Source organism: Mobula hypostoma, chromosome 16 (assembly GCF_963921235.1).
Source record: "Mobula hypostoma chromosome 16, sMobHyp1.1, whole genome shotgun sequence".
Lineage (NCBI taxonomy): Eukaryota > Metazoa > Chordata > Chondrichthyes > Myliobatiformes > Myliobatidae > Mobula > Mobula hypostoma.
In genome coordinates, this window is record NC_086112.1 from 49,319,991 (window position 1) to 49,347,399 (window position 27,409).

General features: G+C 40.4%; 1 protein-coding gene across 5 annotated transcripts in view; it reads left to right on the plus strand.

Moving 5' to 3' along the window:
* Positions 1–27,409, plus strand: part of syk (spleen tyrosine kinase) — a 132,417-nt gene that overhangs the window by 16,055 nt on the left and 88,953 nt on the right. The window contains exon 1 of one of the 5 annotated variants that reach the window (XM_063068930.1): positions 15,934–15,951. The exons of the other annotated variants lie outside the window; for them this stretch is intronic. The gene's annotated coding sequence lies outside the window, so the exon portion shown is untranslated. Of the gene's footprint in view, positions 1–15,933; positions 15,952–27,409 lie in introns of those variants that run through there. 5 annotated transcript variants of the gene reach the window in all.

Consider the following 27,409-nt stretch of genomic DNA (forward strand, 5'->3'; position numbering starts at 1 on the left):
GAAATGAATGGCCTTGCTGTTGTTGTACCAAGCATTCCTGTGGTAACCGCTGGGAGCTGCAAGCTGTACGTGGAGTCCCACATTGGATCAATGATGGGAAATTAACGGTGAAGCTTGATCCGAAACTTCAGCATAGTGGAATATCCAAAAATGCTGACAATTAGGGAGAAAATGATGATAGTATGCACTAAGCATGACTGTCTCTGATTATCTCTGAAGATCTTTGTCTGCTATGCTATCATCTAAGGACATAAGAAATAGGAGCAAGACATCTGCACATTGAGCTTGTTCTGCCATTCAATAAGATTGTGGCTGATCTGGCCATGGGCTCAGCCCCACCTACTCGCCTTTTCCTCTTGAACTTTAAATTTCTTTGCTATGCAAAAATCATTATCTGATCCACTCTAAAAGTGAACATGGAAAGCTTTCCCTCTGCCCTTCTTGCTAGTGGAAATAATGTTTACTGAGTCAGAGCTGAAGAAAGAACTAGTCCCTTTGGCTCACCAATTCAATGCTGATAATCAATAAACCATTTATTTACACTAATCCAACCCTAGTCCACTTAATGTTTTCGCAGTGCCGTTAACCCCCTCCTCACCCTACCTCCCAGATTCTACCATCCACTTACCCACTAGTGGCCTATTAAGCCACCAGCCTGCAACTTTTCTAGTGAGGCAAGTGACCGAGGATCCAAAGGAAGCCCGTGTGGTCACGGAGAGAACATTCCAACTTCATACAGACTGTACCCGGGGCAGCATTGAACCCAGTGTGGCAATGGTTTTACTAGCAGTGCCCCTGAGCCATTTTATCTTCCACATGTTTTTATAAAGGTCTTTTGGATTTTATGTGTCTTCTGATGTAGAAAGCATATGATAAAAACAGAATCATTTATGAAACCGTACATTGGGCTTGTGAATGCATGGTTAAAGCTTAACCCATGAGCATTCCATGCTGCCTTTAAAATGAACTGAATTTCTTTACATCAGCTTTGCAGATGTGATGTCTGGGTGACTTGTATCTGTGACACTCTGCAGAAAAATCTTGGCAACAACATTTTGAAGAGGGCACCCCTGAAATGTTTGGTGCTCTGTGCAGTCGCATCCACTTCGAAGACTTGTGTTTTGTATTAAGGAACTTATTAGTAAACGTGATTCAGTATCAGGGATCCAGTTTTCATGAAAAGAAAACAGATTTATGGACAAACAGATAGCAGAGTGAAGGGATATGGGGAGAAGGCAGGAAAAGGGTATTGATTGTGGATGATCAGCCATGATCACAGTGAATGGTGATGCTGGCTCGAAGGGCTGAATGGTCTACTCCTGCACCTATTGTCTATTGACAAACTGTATGCTGATCAGCATCAGTTAGAATGGATTTGGAATTTTGAAGAAATCTCATTGCACATTATTTTCATTCATTTTCAGAATCTGTGCCACTGGCAAGATCCACAGCTATTATCCAAACTGGCTCTTGTGGGTCCTTTTCTTGTACCTTAGTGCTGGTTTCATACGACTGAGTGTTTTTCAAGGGCATTTCAGACTCTATTTAATGGTTAACTGGATTGGTGTGAGAGCAGTCACATAATGGTAAAATTGAAAATTGATTCATTGTTGAAACATGTACCAATGTACAGTGAAACACTTTGTTTTGCATGCCATCCACGGAGATTATTTCATCACATCAGTACAAAGGAAAACAGTAGCAGACTGCAGAATCATGAGAAAAGCTACAGTGCAGGTGGACAATAAGGTCCAAGACCCTAATGAAGTAGGTTGTAAAGTCTAATGGCAAACAGTTAATATCAGCAATTTTCTTTTAAAGGAAATTGGCTTCATTTTTATGAATATCAGTATTTAAATTCCAGATTTTAAACTTTAATATAAAAAATTAAACTACTGTATGTTTGAACACACATTCCCTGTATTAATAGCCAAGCCTCTGGTAACTAAAGCAAAAATTCACAACATATTCACTGACTATCATGTCCTAAAAATGAAGGCACAATCATTATTACATATGCCCATTTTAGATGTTGGGTCTGATGCCAGTTATGTGAAATCCGCAAATTAATCTTGACTCTTTGGAAGAGCAAGAACAGTAGTTATACCATATACCATTTTCACTGTGTTCCAAAGCCGATTAAGTAGGTTTGAACTGTTGCTGCTTTGGTAGTTTGGTGAAATGTATCACACAAAATGCACACACGAAGGTCCAACAAAATACCTATAATGATCTTTATTGTTACTCGCAGAAGCTTAGTTGGAGATAAATATTGGCTAGGAAAATGGGGAATAACTCCCTGGAATGCTTCAAAATAGGTTTATAGAATCTTTTATGTTCCTCTTGGAGAGCAGACACAGCTTCATTTTAATGTCTTATTCCAAAGTCTCCTCTGGATAGAATCAGTTTCTTATGATTATATATTTTCCAACAACTTTTAACTGAGGCCTGAAGTGAACTGTGCATAAATTCACACACTGCAATCCATTTGTCAACTTCTGACAATGCAAAAAGAGAGCAAATTAATGAGGAAGTGTTAAATGGGTTCATGACTATTCCAAAATCTGAAGGCAGAGGGGAAGAAGCTGTTTTTAACATGTTAACATCTTTGGGCTCCTGTACTTCCTCCTAGATAGTAGTAATGAGAAGAGGCCATGCCCAGGGTGGTGAGATATAATCATTTGCACTAGCAATGCAATGGATAAAATTAAAAAATCTGCATTAAAAATCAAAATCCCTGCTGCTGATCAAAATCTAAAATCCAAAGCAAAAAGGCTGGAAACATTTAGCATTGTTAGATGACTCTGGGAATGGAGGGTTAACATACGAGGCACATTTGGCAGCCCTGGGCCTGTACTCACTGGAATTTAGAAGATTGCGGGGGATCCCTTTGAAATTTACCGAATATTGAAAGGACTAGATCAGGTGGAGTGTGATCTAGTTTCCTATGGTGGGAGTATCCAGAATCAGAGGGCACAGGAGGAATTATTTTCGTCAGAGAGTGGTGAATCTGTGGAATGCTCTGCCACAGACTGCAATGGAGGCCAAGTCCATGGGTTTATTTAAGCTGGAAGTTCCCTGATTGGTCAGGGCATCAAAGGATATGGCAAGAAGGCAGGTGTATGGGGTTGAATGGAACTCTCCCCTGGCTACTTCAAAACAAGCAACTCTGCAGCTTGAGGCCCTGAATCCATTGAGCACCTCCAAAAAAATCTGCCGTCGACCCCAACAGAGCTTGTCTTCTGCCAAGTGAAACCCTGGGAGGGCAGCACCGACTCTATTCTGGATGCTGCACCACACTTCACCTAGTGGAGCGCAACAGCTTCGTCCCCTCACCGGGTTGCTGCAAACAGGTGCCACCATGGCTTGAGGCCTACTCCTTGCCACCACTGGGGCCAGGGAGCTCCCACGCCATTCACCCCTGCAACCATCCAATAAGTCAGTGAACTTGCGGCGTTAACAAAGTCCAAAGGGGTCTTGCAGTCACAAGATGATGACACACTCACTATTTGACTGTAAGCCTCCATTGACTCAGGCAGCAGCATGTTGTACAGCTCCTTCATTACCTTTGCCAGCGAGCAACTCGCCCATGGTGTATACCTGCAGAACTTTACGGTCGTAATGTCTAGCAGGATCTTGCAATCATTAGATGTACATTTAAGTAAAACAATAGCACCTATTGTTGACCCCATAGAAGCTGCTGCAACCGTACGCGCCGCCATTTTGAGGTAATGAGGTAATTACTGATAGCACACAAGATCCACCTTCAAGATGTTGCAAAGAAACTAAAATCCAGAATGGCCTTGATCAGGAAGATATCAGGAATCAAATGGGGTGCTAACAAGTCAGACCTACAAACATCTAGCCGAACGCTATGTTTCTCAGTCGCCGAATATTGTGCACCCACCTGGGAGAGAAGTGTTCACACAAACATCATCAATACACAGCTCCATACTTCTATTGGAATAATCCCAGGAGCCCTAAAACACACACCCGTCCAATGGCTCCCAACAATGAGTGGAATAGCACCCCGGAGATCTGTAGAAAAACAGCTTCAGCAAAATTATACAAACATATCCAAAATATGCCCAACAACATTCCAGTTCTAAACTCATCGAAAATGCTCCTCCAACTTCCCAACTCAAATCCTGAAAAATTTTCTACGACTTAAAAAACCTTGAATCCTATGACGAGCACACTGAACGGCGGCAATAGTGGCACACCAACATGCCCTCCTGGCAGAGATCTGATCGACAACCCCACCTCGCTCCTCCTGCGCTTCATTACCACGACCAGAAAAAAAAGAGACAGCCGCAAATAGGCTCAGCAGTCGACATACCAAAACAGTGCAAGCACTACTCTGATGGGGCGCCCAACAAACCACAGCTTGCCCCTGTGGTGATCCAACCCAGCACGTCCCCCTCCTGGTACAAACATGCCCTATCACCAAGATCTGAACTAGCTTTGCTTCGATCCATTGATGTAGCCATGAGCCAGAGGAGCGGCTTGACAAAAACAATTAGAAGTGTGAAGAGAACAACACCTGCCCTGTAAAACAACAACACAACAACAGCTGGTAGCATGCTTCACTGATGATAATTTTGAATTTACTTGTCCTCGAGACATCATCTTTCTGTTTCAAGTTCTTAATACCATGGTGATAAAAATAAAGATAAAGATCATCATTTACTGTTAATCTCTACGTGTCTTCTTCTACCAATATATTCCAAATATACCATTAATGTAATGACTGAAACTCGGTGGCTGTACTGATGTACTTGTGTTGTATTTTTAGCAGTAGGAGTTTCACAAAATATCGGGAGTCAAGGCTGATCTCCGGATTAATTTGTGTCGAGCCAGAATATTCCAGGAACACATTGGGAGGAGGTTCTCACAGCCTAAACTAGGCATCATAAATCATGTAGAGTCAAAACATATTCTTAAAAGAGATTTATTGTGTGCACGATTTTGATATAGTGTTAATTTACTGGATTACTGGACTAAAACAAACAATCCAGAGATATGAATTAAAATTCTACTAAGGCAGTTCTGGAATTTAAATTAGATCATTGTAAAGTTATTGGTATTGTTTTATTAGTGTCACATGTACCAAGATACAGTGAAAAGCTTGTCCTGTATACTGTTCATACAGACCAAATCATTACACAGTTCAGATACGCTCCAGGGTCACTGCCTAACCTTAGAATATTTCAAAACTGGGCTTGTTAGATATGCCTTTGGTGGTATGGATGGCAAGTATGCAAGCTGAAGAAATTCTCCAGAACAGCCAGTGTTTGCCGGATAAGGCTTGCGATGTTTTGACAATATTAAAAGTGTTATATCAATGGAATATTGTAGTAAGCCACTAACTTTGACAAGTCAGTGGCTGTGGATTTTGAGTACTTGCACTTTTGGGCATACTTGGGATATAAGGGCTGCCATATTGAAGTAAACAACAATACACAAGTAAAAGCATGTAGATGACTAAAAGAAGAATTATTGGTTTTCAGCTGAGGACAAAATAATAGTTTTCGCAATGATCAAACAGTGTCAATATGCTGAACAAAATCAAAATTAATTTTTGGATCAATTACATTTCATAATTGACTTTACTCATTATATCATTATATCCATGTTTAGATTACACAGCATGGTGCAATAAGTTATATACCATTGCAGGTTTTGTACTGAACACAATCATTCAGTTAAAAAACTTGTAAGGTAGTCTCATGTTTAAACAGGAAAGAAGGCATATTGATTGATAATACAAGACTGTAAAAGATTGGAATTGTTTCATATAGAACTCACAGCTATGTGACAACACCAATGAAATGCTATTCTCATGTGTAACTTAATAATTTATGCAAATTTTGCAATTATATAAACATAAACTAATAGGGAAGTGAAACTGTTGACTAATTGTTTTCTCAGAGATAAAATTCAGTTATTTAATAGAACATATAAGGAAGTAGAAGCTGGTTTATGAAGTGCAAATTTGTCTTTTTGTTTGTTTTGCAATTTTATAATTTGTTTCTCAGAGATACAATTCTGCTGTGAGGAATTGATTAAGGTTGCCTTAGTTACTTTCAGAAATATGCTTTAGACATGTAAATTTATGCATCGTTTATTTTGGTACATTTTCTGCTCTCTCAGAAAGGGGTTGATTAACAGCTGGGGTGAAATTTCATCAGGCAAGCTGCAGAGTTCAGGTCTATATTAATAGGGGGGAAATAGTCCCTCCCCTACTGCAGCTAGTTTTCTTTGATGGAGAGTTGGAAATGTTTTAATGACTGCACCACTTTGGTCAAACTAAGTGAAGGCACAAGACACACATCCATATCTAAGATTTATATCCATTCAGTTTTAATGAATGAAATAGCTGCTATGTACAGAATAATTCCCTCATCTACCATTCATAATATTACTTTATAACAGCATGAGTGAATGAAATGTGGTAACCTTACAGTACAGCCTGATTCTAAAAGGATAATTACAGGGATTGCCTCCGGCCACTTTGATATCATTCAAGTCTAAATTAATTACTAGTCTTTCTCTTCCTTTGTAAAACAAGATGTTGCTGATTATAATGTTTATTTTCAGCTCCATTAATTTTATTTGTTTCTTTCAATTCATTAATTTACATATTCACATTAGACCCTTGATTTCTCTCAATTTTCTGATATTCTTATTACGTATTCTATTATGGGTTAGTATAAAACCTTGGTTTAATGACTCTAAAAAACATTAAGGACCCTCACCATCTGGGACGTGCCTTCTTCTTACTATCATCAAGTACAGGAGCCTGAAGACTCACACTTAGTCATATAGGAACAGTTTATTTTCCCCCACCCTCACATTTCTGAATGGTTCATGAATGCTACTTCATTATTCTTTTGTTTTGCACTATTTATTTAATTTTGTAATTTATAGATTTTTTTATCATTGCACTGTACCACAAAACAAAAATTTAGTCATGTCATATGTCTGTGACAACAAATCTAATTCTGATTCTGACGTTTTTTGTTAGCATAATTTCCCTTGCTTCATTTTTATTTTCATATTTCCTACTTGTACTAACTTTACATCTTCTTGACTTGCTGCTTTTGTTATTGTGTAAAACAGTTTAATTCAGGTATTCTTGAAGAGAGCTTTGGCAAAATATTATCATTTTGATGCTGACTACTATTCCAAGCAAAATGTCGATCATACAGGCAATGTACTGGTATCCAGCACATGTTGCTACTTGGAAAAGATTGTCCTGAGTCCTAATTACAAATGACTTTGAGTACCAGCACAAGGAAAGTCTGTGACCTATTAATGCTTTAAAGCAGGAGCCATGTGTTACTTAGATACATGAGATGTCAGAAAATACACTTGAGGTAATGAAGTTATTATGGCTATGGGGCTTCCTTCCTTCCTAAAGTCCTTATGCCTATGTGATAGATGATACAAGTCAAGCAATATTATGTGTGAATCACCACCAATCCGCAACATCACATTGATCAGAAGATAATCAACTTGCCAATATTGCTTGGGCAAATTAATATTCTTAAATAAGGGAGGTTTTTTTTAAGATTCCATCAAAGGATCTGAGCTTTGCAGACTGAGCTGTTAGAGTGGATTTTGACTCAATAATGAAGGAATGGCAATATATTTCCTGGTTAGGATGGTGTATGCTATGGAGGGTAACTTCCAGATGATAGTGTTCCCATACTTATGCAGCCCTTGACCTACAAGCTGTTAGAGATCATGGTTTGGAAGGTGTATTAGGTAAGGAGTCTTGGTGAGTTTCTGCAGTATATCCTGTAGATGGTGCAAACTGCTGCTATTGTGCATTGTGGTGGAGTGAGTGAATGATGCACATAATTATCATGTTGTACATTCTGCGTTCATGAACTGCTTAGTTACCCCTCCAGAAGAAGCTTGGAATTTTGAAAGCTTGAAGGCAGTGCTCAGCAAAATAAAATGGTGACAGTTCAAGGTTTGTTGCATTTTACGACGATAAAATGTCTGTCCACCTCTGCAATTTTATCCCAAGTAACTTCTTTCCAAGTTGGCTTGCTGGGGATAAAGGCAACAAAAAGAGTAATGTTAACAGAATGGAGGGAAGTGCTGCTGACATATTGTCAACTCAACCCTCTAGCGAAGCTGTAATGGAGAGCTGTAGATGTTTAAATGGCTGCACTAGTCCGGTCAGACAATATGAAGGCACAAAATCCATGCACTTCTCCAACATCCTCCATATCCATTCAGTATTATGGAAAAGGTATATGAAATAGCCACTATTTATGGAGTAACACTAAAATTCTAATTTCTGAGTGGAGACAGACACATTGGTGATATACTACTCAAATGGTATAGAGAAGGCAACATATTACTGTTAAGAGGTAGTAACTGGGCATTGGTGGCCTAGCTGCTAAACCTGACATATGTGGCAGCAGACAGAACAAGCTGGCTGTGGGCAGAAGCATGAGAACTCTTGGAGTACCAGTGATGGGAGCACAAATATTGTTGAACCGAAAATGGGCCCTTGAACTTTCCTCCGTAAAGTACTTCCTGCTCCCTTGCGGATACAGCAGATGACTCTCACATTCAGAATCAGGTGTATTATCACCGGCATGTATCGTGAAGTTTGTTAACTTAGCAGCTTCAGTAAAATGCAATACATGATAATATAGACAGAAAAAAATAAGCAAATCATTTATAGTAAGTATATAGTTGTATATTAAATAGTTAGATTAAAATTGTGCAAAACAAAGAGAATTGAGGTAGTGTTCATGGCTTTGCAATCCAATAGAGAAAATATTGCTCAACTGAGATTATTCCTTCAAAATACATGCCAACGATTGATAGCTTAATGGAATTTCTTGCAATTTTCCAATAGAAAGGAAAAATAACTTGGTTATGGTAAGGGTTGACGCTAATAAATGAAACGTATTGCAGAAAAAAACAGTCCTTTGAGAATTGGAGGTATCTGAAAGGGAAGATTACAAGTATAGCTTCACTCATCCTGTTTCAGTGAAGGGCCCCATTTCATCCAAGCCCATGTTGCTTGGTATATGGTCCTCCAGCCTAGATTTTGAGACTAGAAAGGAACGTATTATTCCTTCCTCCCCCTCGTATGTAAACACTCTTGTGATCAAAGCTGGCGTGCTTCCATGTTGATTTTGTGGGTTCTAAGCTGACCAGTGAGACCAATGTGTGAACTAAAGACTTTTCCACAAATTGGGGAGGAGATGATTGATGGGATGGGTGGATAGTTTATGAAGTGATGATGGTTGATGGGATGGGTGGATAGTTTATGAAGTGATGATGGTTGACGGGATGGGTGGATAGTTTATGAAGTGATGATGGTTGATGGGATGGGTGGATAGTTTATGAAGTGATGAGGGTTGATGGGATGGGTGGATAGTTTATGAGGTGATGATGGTTAATGGGATGGGTGGATAGTTTATGAAGTGATGATGGTTGATGAGATGGGTGGAAAGTTTATGACGTGATGATGGTTGATGGGATGGGTGGATAGTTTGTGAACTGATGATGGTTGATGGGATGGGTGGATAGTTTATGAAGTGATGAGGGTTGATGGGATGGGTGGATAGTTTATGAGGTGATGATGGTTAATGGGATGGGTGGATAGTTTATGAAGTGATGATGGTTGTTGGGATGGGTGGACAGTTTATGAGGTGATGATGGTTGATGGGATGGGTGGACAGTTTATGAAGTGATGATGGTTGTTGGGATGGGTGGACAGTTTATGAACTGATGATGGTTGATGGGGTGGGTGGATAGTTTATGAGCTGATGATGGTTGATGGGATGGGTGGATAGTTTATGAAGTGATGATGGTTGATGGGATGGGTGGATAGTTTATGAAGTGATGATGGTTGATGGGATGGGTGGATAGTTTATGAGGTGATGATGGTTAATGGGATGGGTGGATAGTTTATGAGGTGATGATGGTTGATGGGATGGGTGGAAAGTTTATAAAGTGATGATGGTTGATGAGATGGGTGGAAAGTTTATGACGTGATGATGGTTGATGGGATGGGTGGATAGTTTATGAAGTGATGATGGTTGACGGGATGGGTGGATAGTTTATGAACTGATGATGGTTGATGGGATGGGTGGATAATTTATGAAGTGATGATGATTGTTGGGATGGGTGGATAGTTTATGAAGTGATGATGGTTGATGAGATGGATGGATAGTTTATGAAGTGATGATGGCTGACGGGATGGGAGGATAGTTTATGAACTGATGATGGTTGATGGGATGGGTGGATAGTTTATGAAGTGATGATGGTTGATGGGATGGGTGGAAAGTTTATAAAGTGATGATGGTTAATGGGATGGGTGGATAGTTTATGAAGTGATGATGGTTGATGGAATGGGTGGATAGTTTATGAAGTGATGAGGGTTGATGGGATGGGTGGATAGTTTATGAGGTGATGATGGTTGATGGGATGGGTGGATAGTTTATGAGGTGATGATGGTTGATGGGATGGGTGGAAAGTTTATAAAGTGATGATGGTTGATGGGATGGGTGGATAGTTTATGAAGTGATGATGGTTGATGGGATGGGTGGATAGTTTATGAAGTGATGAGGGTTGATGGGATGGGTGGATAGTTTATGAGGTGATGATGGTTGATGGGATGGGTGGATAGTTTATGAGGCGATGATAGTTGATGGGGTGGGTGGATAGTTCATGAGGAGATGATGGTTGTTGGGATGGGTGGAAAGTTTATGAAGTGATGATGGTTGTTGGGATGGGTGGATAGTTTATGAGGTGATGATGGTTGTTGGGATGGGTGGACAGTTTATGAACTGATGATGGTTGATGGGATGGGTGGATAGTTTATGAAGTTGATGGGATGGGTGGATAGTTTATGAGGTGATGATGGTTGATGGGATGGGTGAACAGTTTATGAAGTGATGATGGTTGTTGGGATGGGTGGATAGTTTATGAGGTGATGATGGTTGTTGGGATGGGTGGACAGTTTATGAACTGATGATGGTTGATGGGATGGGTGGATAGTTTATGAGGTGATGATGGTTGATGGGATGGGTGGACAGTTTATGACGTGATGTGCTGCTGACGCAATGCTCCTGTGTGCTCCCAATGTACAGCATCTGAATTCTTAATGCCATCCCAAATGCTTCATCTCTACCTTGAATGATCACGGTTGTTGGCCTGGGAGAGGACACTGACATTAGTTCAATTAACTTCACGTGAATTTGGAGAATTTTGTGCAGACAACACTGACATGTTTCCAGTGACTTGAGGTGCTTACTTTGGTCTTAGGAGCATATGGGAGAGCAGGGATGCCTGTTGTCAAGCTTTTTGTGTCAGGAATGAAGTTTTGATCTGCAGAATTTGATGATGAAGTTCTCTGTTGTGCTAGGACAGCCTTCAGTCGATTAAAGAAATGTGTATTGGAAGTCAGGGACCTTGTGATATTTAGTACCCAACAATCACTTTCAGTGCCATCTTCTAACATAGGCTACTTTGCCCTATAAAAGGGGCAAAGTGAGGTGACTGTCATAGTTGAATAGAGTGTTCCGTGTGTGTCAAATAGCATTGTAGGTTGTCCTGTAAAAATGACAACACTAATATTATAGTAGAGAATTCTACAGTTAACCATCCTTTGAATGAAGAAATTTCTTTTCATTATCGGTCCTTTGTTTTACTTTGTATTGTGAGACTTAGCACAGATGTTCTAACCCAAGTTATCAAATGCGGAGAATAAGGTAAAATGGGAGGTTAATATTAGCACTGTTTTGTACCTTTATTAGCCAGCATCAAAGGGATGTGAGACAGAAAGAAAGAAAGCAAAGCATATTTTTCTGTTGCTGAGCACATCTGCAAATCTTCATATCTTGTAACTAAACTCAGAACAGCCATTGAGAAGACAGAAGGCCAAAGTAGATCAGGCATTTGGACTTGATTTTTCCAGCAATACAGAAACCACAGAACAGGAAATCACGTGGATTCATCACCCAACCCCAGTAAATGTTCTTTGTTTCTTTTTCTAAATAAAAGCATAATGTGAAATACCATTAGAGAACTGCTAAATTACAGTAAAAAGCCATGACTCTACAGTATAACTTTGAGGTTTGTTTCTCGGTCTGTTTATGGGAAATCCAGAACTGTATTGTTTGAGAGCCCACTGCTGAAAATAGAACTACACCCAAGCATCCAGGAAACTTGCACAGCTGAACAGCTCTCGTATATTTGAGGCCTTCCTTCTTGTGCTCTGTAAGCACAAAGGAAACTGATCTCTATTTTAGAGGCCGGAGTCAAGATTTATGAGGCAAAGAGTCTCGGGTTGAGGGAGTGGATTGGAAATTTGGGATCCATTAGTTAGAGGGATGTTGTATAGGAAAATGCAATTAATTGTTGGGGGTGGGAGCATGGGTATTGTTGAAGTTACATTCAGCCAATCAAGGGAAAACATCCAGTACGCTCCTGACATGCACTTCGTAAATGGTGAAAAATTGTAGGGAATTGAGAGTATATTACTCACCGTGGGGTTTCCAGCTTTCATCCTGCTGAGTGAAATAAATTTTCATATTGTATATTTGTTTAAGATTCTGATCAATGTGGTCCCAAAGTATACACGTTGGAGTACTGCCATTGATTTACAGAGTTGATAATTAGATTTTCCGTATTTAAATTGGTCTTCACACTGGCATATGTGGCATGTTGTGCCTGAATGTTGTCCATGTCTTGCGGCTTGCAAGCATGGAGTATTCATTATCTGAAGTATTATGAATAGAACTGAACACTGCAATCCTCAATGGACATCACTGCTTCTAGCCCTGCAATGGAAGGAAATACTTTAATGATGCAGCTTAAGATGGCTGGGTGCAGGACACTGAATAACCAATTCCTCCAGTAAAGTTCTGAGGATAAATTGAGTGATCTACAACAATTGGTACCATCTTACCCTGAACCAGGTACTTGGGTGTTAGTGTTACTAGTCATCAGCTCTATTACTTTGTTGACTGAGGGCGGAATGATGAGGTGATATGCATCAGCATTGGAATTATCCTGGGTTTTGATGACAAGAAACGGCAAAAGAATTTCCTCCTTCATTGCTACCTGAAGTTGGGGGAATGGAGCACGATCCTTCAGCACTGTAAGTGGGACCTTGTCCAAGTCATTGCCTTTGCTGTGTTCACAGCATCCACTGGAATGAATCTAATGAGTAAGTTGGTTTATTATTGTCATGTGCACTGAGGTACAAAGAAAGATTGTCTTGCATACTGTCCATACAAATCAACTCATTGCAACCATGTATTGAGGTAGTAAAAGATGAAATAATAACAGTGAGGAATGAAGTACACCAGGCAGATGGTAATGTGCAGGCTCACAACAAGGAAAATGTCAGGTTAAGAGTCTATCCTATTGTACTAAAGAAAAATTCAATAGTCTTATAACAGCAAAAAGATAGAAGCTGTCCTTGAGCCTAGTGGTGTGTGGTTTCAGGCTTTTGTATTTTGTGCACACTAAGAGTAGGGAGAAGAGAGATTGTCCGTAGTGCCTGAGATCTTTGGTTATGCTAGCTGCGTTACAGAGGCAGCGAGCAGTGAGGACAGAGTCCATGGGGGGGACACTGCTTTCTGTGCTGTGCCAACCTGTGTTCACAGTTCCCTACAGTTTCTTGCAGTCATAGGCACAGCAGCTGCCATACCAAGCCATGATGCATCCAGATAGGATGTGTTCCACGGTGCATCGATAAAAATTGATAAGGGTCGATGGAGACATGCCAGATTCCTTCAGCCTCCTGAGGAAGTACCGTCTCCTTGGGATTTGAGAAGCAAGGTGATATAAATGACCCATTTGAAAGTTCTCACTGAAGGTGGTGACCAATGGTATGTCCTTGTGATTTGCCCACCCAAAATAGGAATAATGGATTGCCTCATTAAGGGCTGGATGTGAAATGCTACAGAGCTCCTTCTAATCTGTTGGTTGTGCGATTGTTGTAGCTCACTACTTCCACTGTTTGACAGTCATAGCTTGCAGCCAGGTTAACATTCCATCCTTAGATATGTTTTGAGTGCTCCTGGCACTTCTTCATAGCTTTTGTTGAGTTGCCTGACGGTACTGGTCATGTAAAGGGATATCCTGGGCCATGAGTTTACCAATTAAGTTCAATGCAAATCAATTGAAAGGAAATGTTTCGTCCAATTAGATGTGATAAGGTGCTGGACCTTTGTGAATGAGATAGGATAGATTACCTAGTGCTTCGCATTTTAAACCTTCTGAATTCTTCAAAGGTGGAATCAGTAGAGTTTTAAACATTAAAGGAATTTGATTTTGAGTATGTAAGTTTGAAAGTGCTTGATGCTGATCTTGAGCCACAGAATTTGTTGACATTATTCTTCTTAAAATAAAAATATGAGTCATTCTGACATCTCCTTACTGCAACACGAAGCTGACTATCCATTAGGAAGAAATTGAATCTCAAGTTATGCAATACTGGATATTTTTTACATCTGCTTAAATTAGTGTGGTAAAGCACCCAGAATGAAGCAAACACTCATGACAAAAGCATTGCAATGCATCTTTTTTTATGCTCTGGGACAGATTTTAACTGTAGCTGAACTATGAAATTGAGCATCCAACTGAGTCTAAAATGATCAAAAAATTTCAGACTGCCTTGGCTTGACCAATCTCCGTAAAATGGCACTTCTTAAGATGGCTGACAGCTTATTGATGGTTCATGAAGCAATAAATGCAACTAAATACCTCATTAATAACACTTTTTCTGTGGTAAATTGTGGTAAACGATCCCTGCAAACAATGAAGGTGAGCGAAAGGTGAGGTTGGAGTGGAGCTACTTTGGAGCCTCTCCCCCTAAACTGAGAATGAGGCCGGGTTGATCTAAGCCCCAGGCCAACTTGGAAAGGTCATGGCGGCAGGATCCAGGCCCAGAGTGTATCACTGCGACAGGGTCCAGGCCTAGTGCGAGGGATGGCCTGGTGTTCAGACAATTCAAACGCTGGCCCAGATGGACTGAAAAGGGATAGGAGGCAAGGGTCGGGGCCAGTTCTGTTCGCTGTTCCCCAATGTTTATTCTGCTCTCCACGGTGCTGAGGTTCTGAGGCTTCGTGTCTGTGCGCTTGCAGACATCCCACTCTGCAAAAACTCATTTCAGGGAGGTAGTACCCTCAATTTGCGGGAGACTCCCGGAACTTCCGGGAGAGGTGGGATGTCTGCAATAGAGTAGCTCCTTAGCAGCTAGCCAGCTAGTTTAAATAATGTTAGCTATGCTAATGAACGAATGACACCTGTTAAACTCACTTAAACATGTCTTTTACAGTCTTAACCCACCATGGGCAATAGAAAAATCACTGTTGCAAACAGTGCAGCGAGCAACACTGTCATTATTTTTGACCCCGATTAGGCAGGGGTACATTTTAGTGTAGCCTGGGGTGATGTACGTTTTATATTTTCTTTTTTTGAAACACTTTGCCATGGTGCTCTCTCTCTCGCACTCTCACTCTCTCTCTCTCTCTCTCTCTCTCACACACACACACTCTCGCGCGCTCTCTTGCTCTCTCTCTCTTGCTCGCTTGCTCTCAAAAAAATCGATTTCCGGGACATTGTATATAATTTGCGGGCATCAGGGAGCCACTATCAATATGCAGGAGACTCCTGGAACTTCCGGGAGAGGTGAGATGTCTGGGCTTGGTGGTGATTTGCCCCGCTGTGTGATGACCTGAGACTGAAGCTACGGGCCTGCTCTGCTTTCACCGGGCTTCGCGTCTATGGACTCAGTTTTGTTCTGAATGCTGTTGCTCATTTTTATTGTTTGCAGGATTCGTGCTTTTTTTTTCTCTCTCTCTCTGTGCATTGGATGTTGGTGTTTTTTAAATAGGATTCTTTTGGGTTTCTTCTTTTGTGGCTGCCTGCAAGCAGATGAATTTCAAGGCTGTATGATTTGTAAGTACTTTGAAAACAAAATGTATTTTGAACTTTGAATTTGCATTTTCCGAAATGCTGTTTGGGTGTGGCTCTATAACTCCAAGTTCGTAGCTGATCCTCAAAATTGCCTGGTTTCGTATATTGGAAACTATTGACAGGGCCCAGCATTACATCCAGATAACGATATAAAAATGATCCTCATTGTTTTGAAGAGAGTAATAGAAAGAGGTTAAGAGTTTAGTTTGTTTCTAGCCCTAAAAAGACATTAGCAGAATGAAAGAGTCTGCAATTTTTTTTTCCAGATATGATTTCCACCCCCCCCACACACACACACACACCTGATTTAGTTAAAATTTGTAATTGAATTAAGAGCTTGTAAACATATACTTATGTATTTTTAGCAGTTAACCCATGCAGTGCATTGATCGGCTGGCTGCTTCTGTTATAAAGGAACAACCACAATTTTGAAACCTGAGCCTCATTTGAGTCCTGCAGGTTGTAAATGTGCATACTAAGGCTGTTTACATGCTTTGTGCTACAGGAAGTTAAACTGTGCATGAGATAGGCAGCTGTCATGGCTCAACACAGGAGGGAGCGGGATGGGAGAAAGAGAGCAAAATGAGTTTGTAGGGATGCATCAAGTTTGACAAACTTGTTGTACTTTCCCAGAGCTCACCTACTCACGTGAGCCTTAACTTCCTTGGGCATATCACGTCCTAGTTCCTGTGAGGCCATTCAAACTGGCATAGCATGTGCTTTAACCAATTCAGGATTTATGTGCGTCATATTTTACACTTGAATAGATGTCTATTTACTGAAACAAGTACTCATTTTTATATCGAAATAAACTTCATTCATAATAAAATTATGTACAAGAATGTCAATGCATTAAGCAGTGTTCAGTTTCACTCCTTAAAGCCATTAGGACCGTCACCACTCATGTGGCCTTCTGGGGTCATAATAATTGAGGAGCTTTCACCCAACCTGGTCTCACCCTGTCCATTAGTGGCCACTGTACACTTCAGTCAGTCTCTCAGCCCCTCAGCCCCTCAATGCAGGCCTTCTGAGTGTTACACAGACTGAGTCCATCAACCTCACCTTGACACCATCACTTCTAGTAATACCAACCTCTCAGCAAGTTAGAAGTGACGCTGTTGTAACTGCGTGACTCCCTGTTCCTGCCTTGGATTATTCTTCAAAGTAAGCCTTCAATTGCAACAAATTTTGCATTCAATATGTTGCGAATTTCAGGAGTCACCGATCAGCTGCAATAAATTAAAACATAGTTTTAAAATAATTTTTCGTGCATTTCCATTAAAATACTCTCTGTGCTACTTAAAGCAATTTTAATAGTAAGCAAATTAGCAACTGCATGGAAATAATCTGAACAGAAATGTAACACCAGAGTGTGCTAAGAATAGTTTGCAAATCACATCGTTCTTGATTAGAGAAAAGAAAACCTGCTGGACTGTCAACTCATTTGTCACTTAAAACCATAGAGTGGAATAGTGACAAAGAATGAAATATTTCTATAAAGATGGATCTGCTGTTATTAATTTGGTGGTACAGTATTCACAGAAGTGAGATTAGATCCTTCCAGGAGAATGCACTGAATATTTTCAGTTTTTTTTCCAGAGTGAAGTGACATGTCCAGCACAAACTTTACCTTTTATATTATCAGTTAACTAATCCTAGCTGGCACTTTTAAACTGAAACCATGCATGTACTGAAAATAGTACAGTTTAGTTTTCACAGAATATTTATTATAGGTTCATGCTGATTAATTCTCAGCTGCTGTGTTATTTACAGACTGGATCTGAAAATATATGATTTACACTTCCTGGCGATACACAGCAGTATCCTTAGGATTGCCAAATTTGCACTGTGTTGTCAGCCTCCATATTGCCACAGAATGCTCTGCTAATGAAGGCAAAGCATGAGAGCTGGTGAACTAAGTTCAAGGGAAACATTTCTAAATAGATTTACGGTGCTTGCTGGAGACAATCTCTCACCTCTTCCTTGAATGTACATGACTGAGTGTCCAATTTGCAACGCAGACACCACGCTGTTTTGTAATCCTGGAAACTCTGTGGTATTGCTGATCCATGAAGCTGTAACGGTAGTACTGAAGCACTCATAGAAGGTGACTTTATACTTTATACTTTATACTTTATTGTCGCCAAACAATTGGTACTAGAACGTACAATCATCACAGCGATATTTGATTCTGCGCTTCCCACTCCCTGAATTACAAACATTAAATATTAAAAATAGTAAAAGTTAGTAAATATTAAAAATTTAAATTATAAATCATAAATAGAAAGTAAGGTAGTGCAAAAAAACCGAGAGGCAGGTCCGGATATTTGGAGGGTACAGCCCAGATGTGGGTCAGGATCCGTACAGCAGTCTTATCACAGTTAAAAAGAAGTTGTTCCCAAATCTGGCCGTACGAGTCTTCAAGCTCCTGCGCGTTGTCCCGGAGGGAAGAGGGACAAAAAGTGTGTTGTCTGGGTGGGTTGTGTCCTTGATTATCCTGGCAGCACTGCTCCGACAGCGTGCGGTGTAAAGTGAGTCCATGGACGGAAGATTGGTTTGTGTGATTTGCTGCACCGTGTTCACAGTCTTCTGCAGTTTCATTCAGTCTTGGACAGGACAACTTCCATATCAGGTTGTAATGCACCCTAGAAGAATGCTTTCTACAGTGCACCTATAAAAATTAGTGAGGGTTTTACGGGACAGGCCAAATTTCTTTAGTTTTCTCAGGAAGTAAAGGCGCTGTTGAGCCTTTTTGGCAGTGAACTCTGCTTGGTTGGACCAAGTCAGGTCATTTGTGATATTGACCCCGAGGAGCTTAAAGCTTTTGACCTGTTCCACTTGCGCACCACCGATGTAAATTGGGTCGTGCGGTCCGCTACTCCTTCTGAAGTCAACAACCAATTCTTTCATCTTGCTGGAGTTGAGGGATAGGTTATTGTCTTCGCACCATGCAACCAGGTTCTTAATTTCCTCTCTGTACTCAAACTCATCATTACCCAAGATAACCCAGACTCACAGAGAGACTGCAAAAACTACTGTTAGTCCAAAGCTGTTGGCTTTCAAATTGATTGCACTGTTTTAATAAATCAGCTAGTTTAGAAAAATGGCTTTGGGAATAGAAAATCAAAGGTAAAGCTGCATTTGCAGAATGCAATTATTCAAGTGTGCTGAAATGGAAAATTCAAAGCAGTGTGCTGGCACTGAGTCGACAATGCAGCACAATGACGTCAGAATCAGAGTCAGGGCTCAGGTGATGCAGTGAGGAGAAGATGTTATTTCCAATCTGCCCAGCCTGTGGTCTCCCAGTGAGAAGTCAAGGATTTAGTTGCAGAGGAAGGTACCGAGGCCCAGGTTTTGGAGCTTGTTGATTAGAACTGGGGGTACGATTCTGCTGAACGCTGAGCTGTGGTCAATAAACAGCAGTCTGATACAGGTATTAAAATTGTCCAGGTGATCCAAGGCCAATTGAAGAGATAGATAATAATAATAATTAATATTACTGGCTATTAGTGGATTAATAACTATTAATATTAATAAATATTAATAACCAATAGTGGATTTTCAGACCCAGAATTTCTACATCTTTCACTATGACCAATTGGTCTTTCTTCCATTCAAAAAATGTCTTCTTAACAGTTCTTTGGGAATGTGAAAATGCTTACTGCCCTTTATAGGTGCTGCTTTATTGTTTTTCCTTTCCAATATACATTTTTGGAGTTATTATGATATAATGAGGCAAATAAAATTTAGATCAGGTATGACACTAATTCAGCTGCTTTATTAGTTTGAAGAAGAGATGTATTAGAAGTTCAGTTATGTCCATGCTAAAAATCTCTATCCTTTAATAACAGTCACTTTTATGTGTGATGCAAGATGTCCATGGTGTTTGATGAAAAAGTACATTATGAAGCCAGTAAGAATACCAAAATCTCTTCTGTAGGAAAAACAAGCTTTTATTGACAGAGGTCTAGTTTCTGTGTAATCCACTGCACGTTATTGGGGATAGCATCTCTTCAAAGTGATCTGCTTTAAATGAATTTAAATGAAACGAGAGGTACCATGGTGACTCCTGATACTGGTAGTTCCTGCCCAGTCCATTGTATCCATGTGGAGAAAGGCTAATGGGGTGGATGCACCTTACAGTCTTCAGTGGCACGCTGATGTTTAATGTATTTGGTATACAAATGCTAAACAATTTACATTTCAGTCTTGTGTATAAGCAGTATTGCCTCAAATAACAACAATGCAGAAAAAACATCTACATTATGAAAGCAAAGCAAGGAGTGGAATAGGGCGTGATCAGATTCTGCGCACATCATTCCAATTCAACTGCTTAGGTTCCATTAGATTTAGAATTCTGTTTGGGTTGTATCTGTGTAGTCGGGTTCCTTGCAATAATAGCTGGGTATTGCACTGGTGAAATTACTGATGCAACAATTTAAGAGCTATTATAGTTAAGTCCAAATTATAGATTTTCCATATCCTATCTTCTATACTACTTATAAACACAGCCAACGTTGAACTGTGATATCCATGGAGTGAATATTTATTGGGTATGTATGTTCCAAATGGAAGTGAAAGCAATTTAATATAAAAGGCAATTAAATAATTGGCTCACTGATTGGGCTGTGATTGAAAATGACCTTTCATCTTGACTGAGTTGGATGTACTTACAGGATGATCAATAACTTGTGTTACTGTATAACTGATCAAAACTTACAGTTTATGAAATAAGCAATAGGGATTAAATCTATTTATTCACATAAATAGGGAAATGGGATAATCTGCTATGCTCACATCATAAAGCAAGATCGTGCAGTAAAACTTTGATAATCAGCAAACATTCTCAATAGTTAGAAAAATATCTAACATGGTTGCTCTGACCAAAATGTCTAAGTCAAAGCAATTGAGGCATTGAAAGGTGCACAGATCTGATATATTTCAGGATTTGATAGCCTTTTGTAACCCTGGAAAATAGTAATTTTATCAAGACCGAGAAGGTGAAGGCAGATATATATTGAATTAAAAAACAGCATTGTGCCAAGCTGATTTCACATGCAAGTAGTCCTTCTGGTAAGATGGCAGCACGCTCAGTCCAATAGCTTCTACAGGGCCAACCAGAGGAGGTATTATCTTTTTTAAACAGAACTTTTTACGATAGTAAGACCCTGTTGGACAGTAAGAACTTGAAGTACTGCATCTCTACCCTATCGGCAAGTTGCTCATTGGCAGAGAAACTGAAATAGCCGGAATTGGTGTGATTCGTGCTGCTGTCTGCGTCAGAGGGATGTCGGAGGAGTCGGTGGGTGAAGGTGATGTGCAGTCTTACAGTGAGTGATCATCTTAGTTGCTTTTCTTGTGATCGCAGGACTCTGTTGGGCATTGTTAATGTACAATGCTGCAAGTCCGATTCACTGGAGTATTGGCAGATGGCAGGGGAGCTGCGTGGTCTCTGTCGTAGCGAGGATTAGGCCTCAAGTTGCGGCGTCGCCTGGTTACAGCTGCCCAGGAGAGGGGCATTGGATTCGGTGCGCTACACTGAAGTACTGTGGCAGTGTGGCGCGTCACCTAAGCTGCAGTTAGTGCTGCCCCTCCATTGTTCATGCGGCAGAAGACAAGCCGTCTTGAGTTTGACTGCAGACTGCTGTAACATTCATGGACTCAGGGGCTTGGACTATATTTTTTTGTGTGACTGTAATTTACTGGTATCTTGTATACTGTATGCTTGCTACCTTATATGTGCCTCGTACTGTTTATGACTGTAGGTACAATGTTTTGCCCCTTGGCCCTAGAATAACGCTGTTTTGTTTGACTGTATTCATGAGTGTTCATGTAAGGTTAAATGACAATTAAACTTCAACTTAAACTTGAAAGTGATGTGGTGGAAATTTAAATCCTTATTGTCTGCTGCAGTACGCTATTCACGACAGCTGGCTCAGATTTATAGTCAGTGCCCAATGCATTCGCAGCCAGATGGAGAAGACATGTGTAATGAAGACAGGCAAATGCATAGGAAGCAGCAGGGAGCTGTAGTGTGTTTCTTATGATGGTCCAAAGATTGCTACCTGCAAAATGGTTGCTTTTTCTACACATATAGCACATTACTGCTTAAAACATCATACGTTTACAGCTTATTGGAAGCAATAATGGAAGAAACGTAGACTTTATATACAGCTGGTGAACTCTGGGGGGGCAGTCCAAGGTAATTGGTTTGTTGAATGAGAAGAAGCAAATGCTTCATTGCAGGGTAGAGTGTGGGGATATTAGCGGGAGTGGGAGTCGGGGGGCGGGGGGTGGGTGGTGAGGTAAGAGGAGGGTTAAATGACTGGCTCTTACGATCTGACATTGGGCCGAAGTTCCTTTATAAATCTAGCTGGAATATTCATGGTCCCACAACAGTAAGACACCTGTAAGAAATATTTGCCGTTTCTGGGCGAGCCTCTTGTTAAGTTGCACAATGTTAGACCATAAGACATAGGAGCAGGATTAGGCTATTCAGCCCATCGAGTCTGCTCCACCATTCTATCATGACTAATCCCCAATCCCACTCAACCCAGACAACCTACCTTCTCATCATATCCTTTGATGCTCTGACCGATCAGGAAGCTATCAACTACTGCCTTAGATATACCCACAGACTTGACCTCCACTGCAGTTTGTGGATTCCACAGATTCACTACACTCTGGCTAAAAAAATTCCTCCTTACCTCTGTTCTAAAAGGTCGCCCCTCAATTTTGAGGCTGTGCCCTCTAGTTCTGGATACCCCCACCATAGGAAACATCCTCTCCACATCCACTCTATCTAGTCCTTTCAACATTTGGTAGGTTTCAACGAGATCCCCAGGCATTCTTCTAAATTCCAGTGAGTACAGGCCCAAAGCTGCCAAACACTTTTCATACATTAACCCCTTCATTCCCAGAATCATCCTTGTGAACCTCCTCTGGACTCTCTCCAATAACAAAACATCCTTTCTGAGAAATGGGGACAAAACCTGTTGACAATACTCTGATACTCAGGTTATTTTGTGCTGCAATTTGTGAAGTAACTCTGCCCAAATTATCACAAAATCTTAACTGGGTCTTATGTTACCGAACTCCACTTTGCACATTCCAGTGATTGGGTGCATGGAACAAGTAAGTGAACAAATGTTATGTCAAGGCTCATTAGGATGTCACAGAAAGACACTACATAGGGAGGCTTTCAAACCATCGAGTCCACACTGACAAAAAAACACCCCTTTACAATAATCCCCCGTTTATGCCATTTTCTACTCTCCGCACTTTCTCATCAAACTCCCGCTGGATTCCACCACTCACTTACACACCAGGGTCAAGTTACTGGGTCAATTAACTAACAATTTTCATGTCTTTATGATGTGGGAAGGGACTGGAGCACCCAGAGGAAAGCAACACAGCCACAGCGAGAATGTGCAAACACCACATACACGCAACACTTCAGCTCAGGAAGTCAGGTGTCTAAACTCTACAAGCCACTGTCTCACAGTCACAGTGCTGCTACAAATTGCACCACAATGCTAGGTGTTCTATCCATGTATCAGAAACAGAATCAGGTTAATTATCATTGACATGTGTCATGAAATTTGTTAACTTAGCAGCAGCAATGCAATGCAACACTTGATAATATATGAAGAAAAAAAGAAATAAATAAGGAAATAAAGTATGTATATTAAATAGATTAAAGTAGTGCAAAACAGATATTAAAAAAAAACAGTGAGGTTGTGTTCGTGGGTTCAATGACCATTTAGGAATCAGATGGCAGAGGGGAAGAAGCTGATCCTGAATTGCTGAGTGTGAGCCTTCAGGCTTCTGCACCTCCCACCTGATGGTAACAGTGAGAAAAGGGCATGCCCTGGGTGACAGGGGCCTTTCATAATGGATGTCACCCTTCTGAGACACTGTTCCTTGAAGGTGTCTTGGATGCTGTGGAGGCTGGAACCCAAGATGGAGCTGACTAATTTTACAACTTTCTGTAGCTTTAGCATATGAATCATGTATCAGGGTATACCATCAAAATGTAATGGTAACTCAGAACCCTTGCCACTATTATACCCTGCCAACACCATTCTCAGTCATTAAGTTAGAACAAAGTGGCTGTGTGATGTATGGTTATCAGCTAACTTCTATATTTGGTGAAGTAATGCTTTCATTGATTGTGTGACATGCTTGCGGTGGTGTAAGTTCTCCTTCAGCTTCTAATTTTTCCGCAAACTGGGGTAGCAGCCTGACTTTACGAACAGGAGCAAGCTTTTCTGGTGCAGCGTAATCATCCAAACGTGCTCTTGCAGGCCATGAGACAAAGATCCAAGTTTTCTGTGGTCTGTCAAATTTGGATCTGTATGTGATTCAGAGTTTAATAGCTTCACCATTGGCAGCAAAGGAGACTCAGTCAATGTGGTTTACTTGGATTTTGAGAAAGCCTTTGACGAGGTACCACTCATGAATCTGCTGAACAAGATAGGAGCCCATGGTATTACAGAAAAGGTACTAGCACGGATAGAAGATTGGCTGACTGGCAGGAGGCAAAGAGTGGAAATAAAGGGGATCTTTTCTGCTTGGCTGCTGATGACTAGAAGTGTTCCGCAGGTTGAGTCTGCTAACTTTCATGTTATATAATGATCTAGATGCTGGAACTAATGGCTTTGTGACCAGGTTTGCAGATGATACAAGGTTAGGCAGAGGGTTAGGTAGTATTAAGGAAGCAGGAAGCTTGCAGAATACATTGGTTAGAGTCCATCTAGAGTATTGTGAGCAGTTTTGGGCCTCATATCTAAGAAGGTATGTTCTGGCACTGGAAACGGTCTGTAGAAGGTTTATGAGAATGATCTCAGGAATAAAAGGGTTAATGTATGAAGAACGTTTGATGGCTTTGGGTCTTTATTCACTGGAGTTCAGAAGAATAAGAAGGGAATTCATTGAAACATACCAAATATTGCTGGGCCTAGATAGTGATACGGAGAGAATTTTTCCAACAGTGGGATACTCATGGACCAAAGGGCACAGCTTCAGAATACAAGGATGTCCCTTTGGAACAGAGATGAGGAGGAATTTCTTTAGCCAGAGATTGGTGAATCTGTGAAATTCACTGCCACATACAGCTTTGGTGGCCATGTCGCTGGTTATATTTAAAATGGAGCTTGATAGATTCTTGACATGGGAAAAAGACAGAAGAATGGGTTGAGATAGAAAATAAATCAGCCATGATTGAATGGTGGAGCAGACTTGATGGGCTGAATGGCCTAATTCTGCTCCTATGTCTTATGGTTTTAATGAATTTTGCTGATGGGAAATTAGCTGGGCATATCTGCACTAAAAAAATGATTGTTGAGTGTATAGGTTCACCAGTCATTATCCAATGTTCTCATGTTTCACTCAGTCAACGAGGACACTAAAGTAGTTTACTTCTTTTGGCTAACTGCACTGTTCCCATCCACACCCTCACTTGCATACTCATGTTTAAGCAATTTACATAAGTACCTCAGAATTTTAGCTTCAAGTAGAGTTCTGTTGCTATGCAACAGTTTGAGACTGAATAAAATTAAACTTGAATGAGTTTGCATGAGTGTCCATTTCATATAATAAAATTAAATTACAAAATAATTTAAATTGAAGTACCTTAATTAATTTTATTAAATTACAGCAAGTTTGTATGCTTACAGCATAATATGTCGCTCCATGCACATAACTGTGGAGTAAGGTTAATATTCAATAAAATCCATTGGGGATCGGGTTGTAATCATGAGCTAGTCTTGGCTAAAAACTTAATTAAATTGCCAATAAAAGTGGGAGCTCAACAGATTGTAAAAGATGTGTGAGGCAGTAAAAGATTCAAGTAAGAACATGTAGAATTATTTTTGGAACTTGGCTTAAAATCATTTTTAAGATCAATTAAATGAGTACCTGAAAGTTGAACTCGTTGCTTGAATTTCAATAGCAACCTACAAAATAAGTGAAATTAGTTTTATTCTTCTACACAAAGTAACTTTACAGCCAGTTAACAGGTTGCAAAGTAATGGTAAATTAGAGTATTGAACATTCCAATTGATCGTAAAGTTAAAGTGTTACTATAAGTATTATACCGATTTGCATGACAGGGTTTAAACTGGATTGGCAAGGGTTGGGACTCTGAGCAGAAGCAAGTCATGGGATAAAGCAGGAGCAAGGCTGGTATTCAGGCAGGGAAAGGATTGCTCAGTTAAATTGCATTTATTTCAATGCTTGATGTTTACAGGTAAGGCAGGGGAACTCAGAGTGCAGATTGGCTCTGAGAACTAAAATGTTATAACCATAACAGAAACATAGCTGAGAGAACAGCAGGACTGATAGCTCAATTTTCCAGGACAGGGATGCTGCAGGTGTGATGGAGGTACAGGTTACAAGGAGGGGGTGCACCCTTTCCAATAGGGGTGCACGTATCAGATGAGATTTATGGGGGTTCATCCAGTGAGGCCATATGGGGACAACTGTGAAACAGGAATGGGAGTGTCACTCTAGTGGGGCTGTATTATAGACCATCAAATAGTCAGCAGGAATCCGAACAGCAGGTGTGTAGATAAAATATTCCTTGTTGTAAGTATAATCTGGTTGTGTAAGTGTGGGATTTTAAATTCCCCAATATTGACTGGGCCGTATTAAAAGTATGGATGAGATGAAATAACTATCGTCCAGTAGCACTTACATCCACTGTGATGAAGTACTTTGAGAGATGATGAACATATCAAATCCTGTCTCAGAACTGACTGGGATCCATTCCAACTTGCTTACTGACTCAACAAGTCCACTGCAGATGCCATCTCATTGGCTATTGACTCAATCCTGCAATATCTGGACAGCGAAGATGCATACATCAGGATGCTCTTCATTGACCACAGCTCAGCACGTATACTAACACCCCCACAAAACTGATCAATAAGCATCAAGACCTTGGTCTTAATACCTCCTTATGCAACTGGATCCTTTGATTTCCTCACTTGCAGACCCCTGACAGTTTGAACTGGCAAAAACATGTCCTCCACAACCTCCACCAGCCTAGGTGCACCACAGGGCTATGTACTTATCCCCCGTTCTACTCTCTTTACACTTGTGATCGTGAGGCTAAGCACAGCTCGAAGACTATCAGGCTCTTGAATCAGTGTGGATAACTTCACTCAACTTCACTTGCCCCAACACTGAACTGTTCCCTCAACCTATGGACTTACTTTCAATGACTCTTTATCTCATACTCTCAATATTTATTTATTACTTTTCTTTTATATTTGCACAAGTTTGTTTTCTTTTGTGCATTGGTTGTTTGTCTGTCCTGTTGGGTGCAGTCTTTCATTGATCCTATTATGATTCTTGGATTGGTTGAGTTTGTCCACAAGAAAATGAATCTCAGGGTTGTATATGGTGACATATATGTACTTTGATATTAAACTTACTT